This window comes from Salvelinus namaycush, chromosome 3, assembly GCF_016432855.1.
Source record: "Salvelinus namaycush isolate Seneca chromosome 3, SaNama_1.0, whole genome shotgun sequence".
NCBI lineage: Eukaryota > Metazoa > Chordata > Actinopteri > Salmoniformes > Salmonidae > Salvelinus > Salvelinus namaycush.
The window spans coordinates 54,650,872-54,661,454 of record NC_052309.1 but is presented as its reverse complement, the minus strand read 5'-3'; the positions used below and the strand labels follow the sequence as shown (position 1 = coordinate 54,661,454).

General features: G+C 43.5%; 1 pseudogene; it reads left to right on the top strand.

Moving 5' to 3' along the window:
- The first annotated feature begins 5,707 nt into the window (after positions 1 to 5,707).
- On the top strand, positions 5,708 to 10,053 carry LOC120043917 (annotated as a pseudogene).
- Positions 10,054 to 10,583: the final 530 nt, after the last annotated feature.

Here is a 10,583-nt window from a genome sequence, read left to right as displayed (position 1 = left end):
TATATTTTGATTTGTTTAACACTTTTTTGGTTACTACATGATTCCATATGTGTTATTTCATAGGTATGATGTCTTCACTATTATTCTACAGTGTAGAAAATAGTAAAAATAATGAAAAGCCCTTGAATGAGTAGCTGTGTCCAAACTTTGCACTTGTACTGTTTTTCATTTTGGATCAAAGTAGCTAGTACTGTATCTAGCTAGCTGACAGCAAAGGTGTCAGCTAGAGATGACGTGCTGGAGATGCTAATTTAGCATTTTACAATCTCAGAGTAAATAGAGACAAATATATTGATAAAAGTCACTTTGTCCGAGAGATGGTTATCAACGCGTCACGCCAGGGCGAAAAACCCTTGAATGAATAGGTTTGTCCAAACTTTTGACTGGTACTGTATATTCTTTCTAAATCCAATTCAAACAACTGAATTGGCCAAAGGTGGACTTCAATCATGTTGTAGTGACATCTCAAGGATGATCAAAGGAAATTGGACAAACCTGAGCTCAATTATGTAAAGTGAGATATTTCTGTATTTTATTTTCAATAATTTGCAAACATTTCTAAAACATGTTATCACTTTGTCATTATGGTGTAGATGGGTGAGAAAAAATATATTTAATTGATTTTGAATTCAGACTGTAACACAACAAAATATGGAATAAGTAAAGGGGTGTGAATACTTTCTGAAGGCACTGTATTTCAATTCATGGTGTACTGATGTATTAAAGCAATTTGGAACTAACTTGTTGACATGTTCTGTTGTAGATTCAAAGCCAGATGAACTAATTGCAGAATGTATCCATAATCATGAATGAATAAACATATTTATTTGGCATATTTAATTGAAAATAATGCACCTAGCCACCACATCAAACACCTGAACTGAAACAATGAATTAATCAATCAATCAAATTATTTCTAAAGCCCTTCTTACATCTGCTGATGTCACAAAGTGCTGTACAGAAACCCAGCCTAAAACCCCAAACAGCAAGCAATGCAGGTGTAGAAGCACGGTGGCTAGGAAAAACTCCCTTGAAAGGCCAGGACCTTGGAAGAAACCTAGAGAGGAACCAGGCTATGAAGGGTGGCCAGTCCTCTTCTGGCTGTGCCGGGTGGAGATTATAACAGAACATGGCCAAGATGTTCAAATGTTCATAGATGACCAGCAGGGTCAAATAATAATAATCACAGTGGTTGTAGAGGGTGCAACAGGTCAGCACCTCAGGAGTAAATGTCAGTAGGCTTTTCATAGAAGATCATTCAGAGTATCTCTACAGCTCCTGCTGTCTCTAGAGAGTTGAAAACAGCAGGTCTGGGGCAGGTAGCACGTCCGGTGACGCAGGCAGAACAGTTGAAACTGGAGCAGCAGCACGACCAGGTGGACTGGGGACAGCAAGGAGTCATCAGGCCAGGTAGTCCTGAGACATGTTCCTAGGGCTCAGGTCCTCAGAGAAAAAGAAAGAAAGAGATAAAAAGATTACAGATGAAAGGAATTACATTGCTTTAAATAAATCAAAACAGTAAACAATGCATACGCCTTTTAAACATAACATATAAACATCTGACTTGAAGTAAAAATTCAATTATTTATTCCTGCCACAAACCTGGGACATCGAAGAGCACCATATGAACTGTTAATTATATCAGAGAGTGTACAGATTCTTCTGCTTTTACATTTTAGGAATTAGACCTGCAGAAATAACACAAAATGTAAAACAGCATATTGTGATTTTTGGTGGGTTAGATACAAATGGAGAAACAACTGGATGCGTAAGTTAGGTTTTATATAAAATACCAGGTCAACTCCAGCAGAATGAGAAACACACTTAACAGACTCAAAACCGGGAAGCCATGTCTAAACACAGCTATATCAACACCCTTCTTGTCAATTTTACAGGTCCATGTTGCTGCTGTCATTTGTTAGCAGCACATTCAACACTGCATTCAGTCTGAACCCCAGAATAAGCAGGACATCATTACACAGGTGAAAAAAAGGTAGCCTAAACAGTACACATCAACACTTTTAAATGTGTTACTCAGTCTAGATGTCATCCAATCAAGAGAAGAACAAGTGAAGGAAGCAGCATAGGGGAAATTGGTGAAAGTAGGGTGGGTTTATAGAGATAAGATGGAGAGTTCCAAAGTTTTGGAAGTTGAGGGACCATGGGTCATAAAAGGCATAGTGTGGAATAAGGGGTAGCTAGAGGGATGGCTGGCCATAGAATAAACATAAAATGGTGTGTTGTTCTGCTTCTGCACCCCTTTTAGGTCGCTGTCACAAATATCTGGCCCAAGTCCAGTCATACTCGGGATCTCAGCATGTATCCCTCAACGCCATTCCTTCTCAGTTGCAGCTTTCAAGTCACGGTCATCATTTGTCTGTGAATCACAACATTAAAGAAGATAAGTGATCACAGCATTGCCACAAATGATCCATTCACGATACAAATGAAGCACTGAGGACAGCTTGCTCTCAAAGTGCTGCTTTAAATGTCTTCGGGTCTGTGTCTAAAAAAGTCAAGTGCAAAATGGAGGAATTGGCTTAGATTTAATTCAAAGTAGACAAAAATGATAAACTAAGCAATACGATGTGACAAACTACTACACATATGAAAGACTGTGACACACAGGCCAGTACAATAGCCTGCACATGGAGTGGAACCTAAAGGCACATACAGTACCAACTAATACTACTCACCCGACAGACAGAACAGGTGTGGACCAGTGCTGCATTGGCTATAGGCTTCTGGTCTGCAACTGCTCCCTTCTTCTTAAGGGAGCAGGCAACTCTGATAAGACTTTTATTTTCCTATTGACACACATTTTAATCTCAGAGACAATCAGAGGAAATCCATAATATCAAAAGTGTCAGTTAAACAAAAACATTAAGATCCCGCCACAAAGCCTACAAGCTGTAAAACTATTGTGACATTTATTTTCATTTAACACCGAAAAGTCTTCCCACCAGTAGGTGGCAGTATAGTCATATCATTGAGGGCTCTGGTGTTCAGCACAGTAGGTGGCGGTAATGCACCAATATTGGATGCCAACCACCGAAAAACTCTACCGAAGGAGGAGGCTGCTAGCTAGCTAGGGAACAACGGTATAGTGTCCCCCACCTGACAAGAGTTGCTGTTCTGCAGTTCTGTTAACGTTACGGCGGGGGAAGTACTGTACACTATATATACAAAAGTACATGGACACCCCTTCATATTAGTGGATTTGGCTATTTCAGCCACAGCCGTTGCTGACAGGTGTACAAAATCAAGCACACAGCCATGCAATCTCCATAGACAAACATTGGCAGTAGAATGGCCTTACTGAAGAGTTCAATGACTTTCAACGTGGCACCGTCAAAGGATGCCACCTTTACAACAAGTCAGTCGTCGCGAACCACGATGTCTTGCTCCCAGACAAACTAAACAACTTCTTTGCTCGCTTTGAGGACAATACAGTGCCACCGACACGGCCCGCTACCAAAACCTGCGGCCTCTCCTTCACCGCAGCCAACGTGAGTAAAACATTTAAACGTGTTAACCCTCGCAAGGCTGCCGGCCCAGACGGCATCCCTAGCCGCGTCCTCAGAGCATGCACAGCACAGCTGGCTGGTGTGTTTACGGACATATTCAATCAATCCCTATCCCAGTCTGCTGTTCCCACATGCTTCAAGAGGGTTTTTGTTCCTGTTTTGTTCACAAGAAAGTTAAGGTAACTGAGCTAAACGACTATCACCCCGTAGCAGTCACTTCTGTAATCATGAAGTGCTTTGAGAGACTAGTCAAGGATCATATCACCTCCACCCTACCTGATACCCTAGACCCACTCCAATTTGCTTACAGCCCCAATAGGTCCACAGACGACGCAATCACACTGCACACTGCCCACACTACACACTTCCTCTGGACAAGAGGAATACCTATGTAAGAATGCATTTAGCATTTAACACCATAGTACCCTCCAAACTCGTCGAGACCCTGGGTCTCGACCCCGCCCTTTGCTCCTGGGTCCTGGACATTCTGACGGGCCGCCCCCAGGTGGTGAGGGTAGGAAACAACATCTCCACCCCGCTGATCCTCATCACTGGGGCCCCACAAGGGTGCATTCTCAGCCCTCTCCTGTACTCCCTGTTCACCCATGACTGCGTGGCCATGCACGCCTCCAACTCAATCATCAAGTTTGCAGACGACACTACAGCGGTAGGCTTGATTACCAACAACGACGAGACGGCCTACAGGGAGGAGGTGAGGGCCCTCGGAGTGTGGTGTCAGGAAAATAACCTCACACTCAACGTCAACAAAACAAAGGAGATGATCGTGGACTTCAGGAAACAGCAGAGGGAGCACCCCCCTATCCACATCGACGGGACAGTAGTGGAGAAGGTGGAAAGTTTTAAGTTCCTCGGCGTACACATCACGGACAAACTGAAATGGTCCACCCACACAGACAGCATGGTGAAGAAGGCGCAACAGCGCCTCTTCAACCTCAGGAGGCTGAAGAAAGTTGGCTTGTCACCAAAAACACTCACAAACTTTTACAGATGCACAATCGAGAGCATCCTGTCGGGCTGTATCACCGCCTGGTATGGCAACTGCTCCACCCACAACCGCAAGGCTCCCCAGAGGGTAGTGAGGTCTGCACAACGCATCACTGGGGGCAAATTACCTGCCCTCCAGGACACCTACACCCCCCAATGTCACAGGAAGGCCAAAAAGATCATCAAGGACAACAACCACCCGAGCCACTGCCTGTTCATCCCGCTATCATCCAGAAGGCCAGGTCAGTACAGGTGCATCAAAGCCGAGAGACTGAAAAACAGCTTCTATCTCAAGGCCATCAGACTGTTAAGAGCCATCACTAACGTTGAGTGGCTGCTGCCAACATACTGACTCAAATCTCTAGCCACTTTAATATTTAAAATTGGATGTTATAAATGTATCACTAGTCACTTTAAACAATGCCACTTTATACAGTGTTTACATACCCTACATTACTCATCTCATATGTATATACTGTACTCTGTATCATCTACTGCATCTTGCCTATGCCGTTTGGCCATCGCTCATCCATATATTTATATGTACATATTCTTATTCATTCCTTTACACTTGTGTGTATAAGGTAGTTGTTTACTGCCGTGTCGGAACTAGAAGCACAAGCATTTCGCTTCACTCGCATTAACATCTGCTAACCATGTGTATGTGACCAATAACATTTGATTTGATTCGAATTTGTTCTTAACTGACCTGCCTAGTTAAAAAAAAAAAAAAGAGAGGGGCCTGAGAGATGATGTCTGCACCTGGGCCACTCTCACGGTTCTGTCGTTGAAATTTCTATCACCTGGCACATGTGCACAATGTGAACACCTGCAAAACTTTTGTTAATATGCATGCATCACGTGCATGTACTTCCGTCTTGTGCACATGTCTTAGGTTATGAGCAAACACATCTTGATTGTCAGCCACACACAGAGAACTGCATTTTGAAGTCAGTTTAATAATACTTTCCTGTGGATATTTTATCTCAAATCTCAACCCACTGTAGCACCAAGCTCCCTGTTTCATTCAGTTTGCTTCTGTTTGGGTAACAATGTTGACTTTCTTCTTCATGTGGTTGCATATACTGTAGATTTTTCCCTTGAACTATTATAATGTTAGCTACCTAGCTGACAAACCGTTGTGTCTTGCGATGCCCTGTCCCTCAGGTGAGACTGGTTCTGGGAAGACCACCCAGTTCCCTCAGTACTTGTATGGCATCAGACGACAGGGCATCGCGCAGTCACACAGCTCCGCCGACTGGCAGCTATCTCCAGGCATCGAGGGTGGCAGAGGAGAAGAGAGCTCAACTGGGGAAGCTGGTAAATAAAAACAACCTTTTACATTACAATTAGTGGTCAAACTCTGTGGTGAAAAAGACAGACACATTTTGAACACGCATCAAATAGTAAGGATGTGGTGCTCATACTTTCCCTCGCAGCCTAGATCATCATCAATGGTCGAGTGGCAGCAGCATGGCTGCATATATGGGACTGATACCATTACCAAACACTCAAGATAGGCCTAACAGGAAATCCAATCATGCCCCTCAGGTTGGCTACACGGTGAGATTTGAGGATGTCACCTCCTCAGAGACAAAGCTAAAGTTCATGACAGATGGTATGCTCCTGCGGGAGGTCATACGAGACCCCTTATGGCTGCGTTACACTGTGGTGTTGCTGGATGAGGCTCACGAGCGCCCGGTCCACACTGACGTGCTGTTTGGAGTGGTGAAGGTAGCCCAACGCAAATGCAGAGAACAGAACAACATTCCCCTCACGGTAGGTCACTACTAGACTCAGTAGCCTGGAATCCAAACTGATATGATCTGAAACAATGGTGTAACAGAACATTTCAGTTTGAATTTCAGGCTAGGTCACTAACATTAGGCTCCATAGATAAAAAAATGTCATAGGCTGGTTGTGTTTTTTAACATAAATGTGTGTGTGTGTGCGTGCGCACGTGCCCCCCCTGGGCTGATGTTCCATTCTTCAAAGTACAGATGTACAATGTCAACATTACTCTGCACAGACCACCTTACGACTGGTGGCTTGTAGTCTTGTTCTTACTGTAAAAACACTTTATGACAACTGCTGATTTAAAAAAAAGGGGTTTTATAAATAAATCTGATGTATTGTCTCTTCAATGTACCAGTCTGGGTGATCGTGATGTCAGCCACCATGGATGTGGACCTCTTCTCTCAGTACTTCAACAAATCTCCTGTGCTGTACCTGGAGGGCAGGCTGCATGCACCCCATCCAAATCTACTACACCAAGCATCCCCAGTCTGACTATTTGCAGGCTACACTGGTTTCAGTCTTCCAGATCCATCAGGTACATAAGTGTGCTCTGGCTGCTGGGGTGCTTTAGCTGAAGATAAATGTCTCATGTAGAAAGAGTTGATTCAGTTAAAGATGGCCCAGACACCTGGCCTGGTTAAACCAGACTGAACGCTGCACTCACTAGTTCAGTCAGGCTACTACTATCACTACTCAACCATACCTTTCTGGAAACACAAGTTGGAGACATGATTCCAAATCACCATATGATGCCAGACAGGATGGGGTTGTGATGTGTCCATTCTAAACAGGAAGCCCCTACATCATATGACATCCTGGTGTTCATGACGGGTCAGGAGGAGATAGAGGCGCTGGCCCGTACCTGCCGTGACATCGCCAAGCACCTCCCTGACGGCTGTGATCCCATGACAGTCATCCCCCTGTACACCTCTCTGTCCCCTGCTCAGCAGCTCAGGGTCTTCCAGCCCGCACCTAAGGTAGGATACACCTACACCCCCCTCAATGTCCTGCAGTCATCTACAGTACCTTCAGAAAGTATTCACACCCCTTGACTTTATCCACATTCTGTTGTGTTACTGCCTGAATTTAAAATGGATTAAATTGCGATGTGTCACTGGCCTACACACAATACCCCATAATGTCAAAGTGGAATTATGATTTTAGAAACTTTGACAAATTCATTAAAAATGAAAAGCTGAAATGTCAATAAGTATTCAACCGCTTTGTTATAGCAAACCTAAATAAGTTCAGGAGTAAAAATTTGATTAACAAGTCACATAATAAGTTGCATGGACTCACTCTATGTGCAATACTAGTGTTTAACATGATTGTTTTTTATGACTACCTCATCTCTGTACCCCACACATACAATTATCTGTAAAGTCTCTCAGTCGAGCAATGAATTTCAAACACAGATTCAACCACAAATATCACCGAGGATTTCCAATGCCTCGCTGTCATGCCCTGACCTTAGAGAGCCTTTTTATGTCTCTATTTGGTTTGGTCAGGATGTGATTGGGGTGGGCATTCTATGTTTTTGTTTTCTATGATTTTGTATTTCTATGTTTTGGCCGGGTATGGTTCTCAATCAGGGACAGCTGTCTATCGTTGTCTCTGATTGGGAACCATAACTTAGGTAGCCCTTTTTCCTCCTTACAGTGTGGGAAGTTAACTTTGTTTGTGGCACATGGCCCTTAAGCTTCGCGGTTGTTTTGTATTGTTTATTGTTTTTGTCGGCGTCATTTCTAAATAAAAGGAATATGTACGCTCACCACGCTGCGCTTTGGTCTACTTCCAGCAACGTCCGTGACACTCGCAAAGAAGGGGAAAATGTTACATTGATTTAATACATTTAGAATTCCGGCTGTAACAAAATGTGGAATAAGTCAAGGGGTATGAATACTTTCTGAAGGCACTGTATAATGTGATACATGGTCTCCTCAAGCAACTGTATTGTTTTGCCAGGGTTGTAGGAAGGGCATTCTCTCAACCAACATCGCTGAGACGTCAATCACCATCTCAGGGATCAAATACATAATTGATACAGGCATGGTGAAAGCAAAACACTTCAACCCAGGTGAGATTCCTCACTGACTGTACACAATGCTTTTTAAACGCTGTTTCTCTAATTGCGAGTCACTCAGGTCTGTGGCCTAGTGTGAATAAATAAATGAATGAACTGTACACAATGCTTTTTAAACTCCGTTTCTCTACTTGCGAGTCACTCAGGTCTGTGGCCTAGTGTGAATAAATAAATGAATGAACTCGAATTATGAAATGTTATATTTTCGAAATAAATATGATAAAACTAAAATAGGCTTTAAAAATCATTTAAGATTAACATATATAATAAAGTCTACAGACTTATTTTCATTGTGTTCCTCATTATTTGTAATGTGTTTCTGTCTGCCCCCCAGAGAGTGGTCTGGAGGTGTTAGCAGTACAGTGGGTATCTAAAGCCCAGGCGTGGCAGAGGGCGGGCAGGGCTGGCAGAGAGGACTCAGGGTCTGTCTACCGCCTCTACACCGAGGACGAGTTTGACAACCTCATCCCCATGACCGTGCCTGAGATACAGAGGTGAGTAGGACCATCATGGCTTAGATTAGGAGCCGAAGCAAATCTAGTTACTGTCACTGTTCACCTGTTAAAAGAGAACAAGGTAATTTTCAGTAGGCACGAAATGGTGAGGTACCTTAACATGTCCAATAAGAAATGCTCGTTTTCATTCGCCCCTTTTTGCTACGGTGTGCCCTAATGAACACGAACCAGTTCTTGCTGCAGCATAAGTTGATGCATCTCTAGGTCATTATGAGTGAGTGTTCTGCTCCTCTGTTCTCTCCTCTGCAGGTGTAACTGTTCCTGTCCCGTGTTCTCCCCTGTAGGTGTAACCTGGCCAGTGTCATGCTGCAGCTTCTGACTCTGGGGATTCCTGACGTAATGAACTTTGACTTCATGTCTAAGCCTTCTCCTGGTAAGCAGTCTGTCATCCAGTCCCAGGTCTGCTGTGTGTTCACTGTGATGTTAACGTCTTCAGAAGTGTTATTACATTAATCCACTGATATGTAGACTCAGATAGGAGTTAGTTGTACTACTGTAATTACATTTTACATTTTAGTCATTTAGCAGACTCTCTTATCCAGAGCAACTTACATTTAGTTATTGCATTCATCTTGTTGAAATAGTGTCATGTTGTCGACGTGTTTGGTCAGAGTTGGTTGTAATAACGTAATGTTAATATGACTGTTCAGAGGCGATGCGTACGGCGGTGGAGCAGCTGGATCTACTAGGGGCTGTAGAGAAGAAAGATGAGCAGGTCACCCTCACTCCTCTGGGCAAGAAGATTTGCCAGCTTACCCCTGGAGCCACGCTATGCCAAGGTAAGACACAGACACACAGGAAAGGGGCTTTTTATTGGAGGTTGTTTGTATTGATCCCCATGACCAACAATAAATACTGTATTATCACATTATTCCTCGCTGTATCTCTCTCTTGTGTGTCTACATCGACAGACCATCCTGCTGTCGCCAGACTTCCAGTGTTCTGAGGAGGTGCTGACCATCGTCCTCTGCTGTCGGTGGACATGGTGCTCTACAACCCCCCTGTACGCCGAGAGGAGTGTCTTGCCACACGCAAGAAGTTCACCACCAGCGAGGGAGATCACTTGACCCTGCTCAACATCTACAGAACCTTCAAGAAAGTGAACGCCAACAAGGTCAGTGGATAACTCGAGGAAGAAGAAGCCTGTGGGGGAGACTATACAAAATGCACTTCAGCTATGATCAGCTGTATACAGTACCTCTGGACATACAGTGCATTCGGAAAGTATTCAGACCCCTTGACTTTTTCCACATTTTGTTACATTACAGCCTTATTCTGATATTGATTAAAATGTTTTTTTTACTCATCAATCTACACACAATACACCATAATAACAAAGAAAACATTTGTTTTTAGACATTTTTGCAAATTTATAAAATAAAATAAACTATTACATTTACATAAGTATTCAGACCCGTTACTCAGTACTTTGTTGAAGCACCTTTGGCAGCGATTATAGCCTCGAGTCTTCTTGGGTATGACGCTACAAGCTTGACACACCTGTATTTGAGGAGTTTCTCCCATTCTTCTCTGCAGATTCTCTCAAGCTCTGTCAGGTTGGATGGGGAGTGTCACTGCACAGCTATTTTTATGTCTCTCCAGAGCTGTTCGATCAGGTTTAAGTCCGGGCTGTGGCTGGGCCACTCAAGGACATTC